This window comes from Pteropus vampyrus, unplaced genomic scaffold (genome assembly GCF_000151845.1).
Source record: "Pteropus vampyrus isolate Shadow unplaced genomic scaffold, Pvam_2.0 Scaffold114, whole genome shotgun sequence".
Classification (NCBI taxonomy): domain Eukaryota; kingdom Metazoa; phylum Chordata; class Mammalia; order Chiroptera; family Pteropodidae; genus Pteropus; species Pteropus vampyrus.
The window spans coordinates 733,531-738,996 of record NW_011888895.1 but is presented as its reverse complement, the minus strand read 5'-3'; the positions used below and the strand labels follow the sequence as shown (position 1 = coordinate 738,996).

General features: G+C 44.7%; 1 protein-coding gene across 4 annotated transcripts in view; it reads right to left on the bottom strand.

Annotated features, from left to right (window-relative positions):
* HLCS (holocarboxylase synthetase) overlaps nucleotides 1-5,466 on the bottom strand; it is a 188,432-nt gene that overhangs the window by 39,281 nt on the left and 143,685 nt on the right. The gene's annotated exons all lie outside the window — the stretch shown is intronic.

Sequence of the window (5,466 nt, the reverse complement as noted above, 5' to 3'; positions counted from 1 at the left end):
TAATTAAGGAACAGACTGGTAGATCACCAGTAAGCCACGGGCCCCTGAATAATTATTCTTGTTATTCACGCTAGCCCAAACACACCCAGTTCACAACAGAGACACGTGTAATTTTCAACCTGCAACAGTCTGCCAGAAAGTGATTTCTGCCCTACGACATTTTAGAAATCCGGTTCTCACACATAATTAGCATCCTAGCTCAATTAATCTGTGCCACATTCTACTATAACAATGGGGAAGTGGGTGTGACAATCTAGAAAAGGAAAAACAAGCTTTGTCTCATAATTAAATTTTAACAGGTATAAAAAAATTTGAAAGAAAAAACAAATGTCTCATTTTAAGCACATGCCTATCATGTCTGCAAAGTTCTTAGCATAGCCCATCTGGCATATGGTAAGTGCTTAATCAATGGCAGTTAATCTTTCATTATTATGAATGTTTCTAGCAGGAACTCACCTCTCAGTGAGTCTATTAACTTCTCTTGTTGGTTGAGATATGTACAAAAATTTACTAACTGAGGATATGAATTTGCTTCATTTGAGCAATTATGTCCTATTTATAAGAATTCAAAATTGGTTGATTTCCATTTGCACTTTCAGTAACATTATACATAACATGATATACACAGCCTTAAACAATATATGATGTATATAATGTAAACTATATAAAAATACAATTTCTTTATGTGCTAAAAATAGCAAATAATATACCTTCCAAATATGTGATTAATCAGGGCAGGTTACTATTAACTGAAACAACCCCAAGGGCAGTGGCCCAAGTTCAGTCTGGTCAAAGGGCTCTGCTCCAAGTGGTGACTCAGAGACAGGCCTCTTTCACTTGGGACACGGCCATTTTCCCACAGGACCTCCAAGATCACAGTGGAAGGAGTAAGGGAGAGTAGAACAATCTTACGGGCCAGGCCTGGAAGAGGCATGCGTCACGTCCATCTGACGCTGGCCATCCACGCGACAGCGGCCGAGCTGAAAGGAGGGCCATGTGGCTGGGGGGATGAAGCAGGGTTTGGAAGCGCGTACCATTTTCTCTGCCATGAACATTATCTACACACAGAAACATGTGCCCTGTATTTCATAAATGTTCACATGGTATTTTTCAACTCCGTCTTATTTACTCGTCACTAGAAAAACTTGGAAAGCTGCTATCATTGTATCATTTTACAGATGAAGAAACTGAGGCTTGAAAAAGTCACTGAATGTCCAAGCGGATGAATGACACAGTTAAGACACACATCCCTGCCTTCTGGATCCAAATTTCAAGCCCTTGTCACTACTCGTTGTACTAAACCTCAAGAACAATGGAGTTCTTGTGATAGGACAGCTTTACACCAGAACCAGGGTGACCTTTTCATCTCAATGTAATTCAGTGCAATGTAATTCCATAAAAAAGGTCCCATCCCTAAGCAGTTCAGAAGGGTGGAATCAATAGAAGAGTCTGAGCAGCAAGCCCCATTTTACTAGTAAGCAGTCATACGTTAGCCATTTCAGATTGTGTTTGAAGAATGAAATGGGAATTAATATGGCAACAATCCCAAAATATGACCTCTAATTCTTATTTTGGAGGTCAAAGACATTAAGTACAGACATGGGTAAGTATGAGTAAATTAAACATTAATGGTATGAGAGAACCCCGTGCAATCAGAGTCAAGTTCCTAACACTATACCCTTAACTGAAAGCGAATCCCACACCCAACACTGTTGTCATGGTGACAGTGTGCTGGCTGGAGCTTGAAGACAAGTCAGAACACACTGCTAGGGGCTCAAAGTCCAAGGTATCCTGAGCTGGCCAGGAAAGCAGCTGCTCAGCACACTGTCCTCCATTGACGAGATGGCCTTCTTGACGGGATGAGGTTCAAAGCGCAGTCTTAGAGCAGGCAGATGACCTGTCCACAGCTTCCCTCTCCATGTTCTCTGTCTGGCTTCAACATTTCCATGTTCAGGATGAAACAGATTTACCTAACATTTAAAATAATGATTTCCTCCTTTCAAAACAAGGAGGAATGTGCAATATTAAATCTGGATTTCACAAACCCTGGCATAGAGCGACCTTGTGTCCAGAAGTTTATTGCCAAGGTTCCAGTTTATGCCCACGAGGCCCCGAGCGAGGTTCCAGATGTGGCGGGAGCTTTTGGCTCCAACAGGTTTTGGCTGGAAGAACTATCTGGTGGCTGATTTATTCTTCAATTTCGATTTTTTTTTCTCTCCATCAAAATAATTCTACACAAATCATTCCCATGTTTCCAAAACTAGAAAAAGAAAACCACAGTAAAAAGACATTTCCTAGATTTAAAAAAAAAAAAAGCCTGCAAAAGGGATGGATTTGCTATCCAACACCCATTTCAGGAAACCATCAGGTGGAATTAGGCAATGTAATGGGCAATTTGGTCTCGACTTCCTCGTCAGGAACAACGCCTGTGCGCACACACATATACACAAATACACAGGTCCATTCCCAGGAGACCCCGACCAGACCCTGAGCTCCCAGTAAGGCCTAATTCCTGTCAGGAGGGCAGTTTCCTTTTTGCTACACCAACATAATGCTTCATTACACCAAGACACTGCACTCTCCGATCTGCCAGGTAAAAAACGAAGCTTAAAATTTACAGTAACCTCGAAAATGCTAAGCATTCCACCGTAAATGAATGTGTTCTACCAACACCTCCCCAGCCTGAATGTGACTCTTCCCAAGGCCAAGGCCGCTCGGCATCCACAGGGCCCATTAGTTCCTCCTGGCCGGTCCCCTAGCTCAATGTAATGCTCTCAGCAGGTGCTATAACTGCCACTCATTTAAACGCCTCCGAGCCACTCTGCATCACTGACAAGGGCATGGGGAAGCTGCCTCCACTTCTGCTTTGTTGGCTATCTGATCAACAGAAATAATTTCGAACCACTTGTAAGTAAATCGTTATTGTTCTGGGCGAGGGAAGCTGCTGGGTTTGTCACATGCCATCAGAAGCCATGCTTGCTCAGGGGTAACTGCTGAGCGGCTCAAGGACTCAGGGTGGACAGTCCCCAAATCAGCCACCATGGGCCCGAGAACGAGTGATATGACACGGTCCACCTTCAGTTTAAAAGGTGCTGGAGGGTCTCAGGACTAAGTGAGATGTCACACTGAGCTAAGAAACTACTCTCTCACTTCATCCGCCTACCACACTAACCCTTCTGCCCACATGGTCCTCAACGTGCATTAGTTACGTGGCCAGAACTTGAGGAAGTATTTATATTTTTTGCTACTTATTAAATGCTGCAATATAAATAGCATTTCTAAATAAGTGCAAACACCCAGCAAGAACACCAGGTTTTGGTGTTGTCTATGTGACCATTAAGATTAAATACCTGCTTTGGCTATAACAAAAGAGTCAACTAACAGTGACCCGACTCTGGCATTCAATAATTTCATCTCAGATTGGTATAACGTTTGACAGTTCACATCCGCTGCTCTTCCTAACAGCTCTGCTGGGTACGCAGGCCAGGTAAATCACCTCCACTTTGCAGCTGAACCAACTGCGATTCAGAGATGAAGCACGGCCTCAGAGCTAGCGAGCTCTCCTGACTTCCCGCCACACTGGGCTGTCTCAGTCTACACAGTGAGCCCCCTAAGTGACGCCTGGAACAGAACAACATGGCGTTGTTTTTAACAGCAAAGAAAGCCAGTATGACGTCCAGCTTGGGAAATATGGGCTTGGCAAAGACAAAAAGATGCAAATTTTAAGGGGGAAAAAAATGTCTCGGTTCACCTTCCCTACTCTGTCAAGAAGAAAAGCAACGTTCAGGAACCCCCTGGATGTGGGTCAGGCTGGGGCCTGTGCCGTCTTCCCCACGCCGAGCCACACAACGTCTCAGCCCGGCTATGGGCTCTGTGCTTACAGGAGGGTGGCAGGAAGGACATGACCACCTCGGCCCCGTGGCGGGTTAAGCAGCCTGATTGAACGCTGCTGCTAATTAAGGGCCCCTCTGGTCTGGCAGGACCACCGGGGTACCTTCTGCACTTGTTCATGACCACAGCACCTCACTCAGAAATTAACTCTTGATGAGTGCAGACAGGGGCCCAGCTGGTCCTCCCGAGTCCTCCCAAGTAGATAAATGAAGTGTAATCAGAATGCTGCTGACTGCCAAGGGAAGAGGGGCTCAACGTGACCTTGGGCTAAAATCCAGAGTATGCTTTTACCGTGACTTAATCCTCTGCACTGGGGACACTAATGCATCCAGGAATGGTGTGAACAGGCTGATGGCCACAGGGACGGCACTGAGAAGTCCATCACCAAATGTCCACTTAGTTAAGTCTGAGCTAAAAAAATAAGGAGGCGATTTATGAGAAACGAATTTTCAATCGGCAGATATTTTCATTAGGTGAGATGTGCTATTTTCCCCCCTAACTCTTTACAGGTCTAGGGACAATGGTGGCTTCTATTACAGCTTGGAAATTTCGCTCAAGTTTAAAAATATTAAACACTCATTTTCTATCACTTATAGAAGGATTCTTTCCTTAATGCTCTGCTTAAGAAGGAAATCGTGCTTATCATTTTTCAGGCCTTCCAGATACAGAAATCAGGTAGAAAGACATGGCAAAGCTGCAGCTGAGATGGGACTACAATCCGGGGGTCTCACAAATCAGTTTCGTGCCCTCTAGGTCAGGGAATTTTCCACCTTTTTATCTCGGTAACTCAATCAACACGCAGCAGACGGTGATGGCAACTTGGAGCTAGGAGACTGGGAACTGCGCATGGTCACTGGATGTCTCGCTATAGTGACCCACAGTGACCAACTCAGAGTGTGGCTCTTATATGTGATATCTTCCTTGAGACGTGACGAAGGGACAAAAACCAGGCTGCGAACCACTGTTCCGGGCTGTAGGTTACAATGAAGCCACATCTTTTTATGACTTTTGAAAGGAGCAGGAGAGGTCTTCAAAGAAACAGTTTGTTATTTTCTGCTAACATAGCAAAAAAGCAGTGACTGGACTAGAAGAGGAAAAGATAGAGAAAAAGGTAAAAAAGGCATCTGATGCCTTGATGAAAATTTGAAAATAAGAGTACCATGAAGAAACTGGAGCAATTCCCCAAGGACTAAAGGTGGGTGGGAGAAGATTGGGGTGGGGGGCGGTCAGTAAAGATACTTAATTGTTTAAGAGAATGTATTAGTTACCTATTGTTACTTAACAAATTAATCCAAAATTTAGTAGCTGATGATAACTAAGCATTGATTATCTCATAGTTTCTGTGGGTCAGGAGTCTGGGAGCAGCTCAGATGGGTGCCTTTGGCTCAGGATCTCCCACAAGGTTGCAATCAAGGTGGCAGCGGGGGGCTGTGTTCATCTCAAGACTTGACTGAGAGAGGGGTCCACTTCCAGGCTCACTCACATGGCTGCCAGCAGATCTCAGTTGCTCCACATTGAGAAGGGATGGCGGGGAGGAGAGAGGGAGAGAGAGGGAGAGAGAGGGAGAGAAGAGGG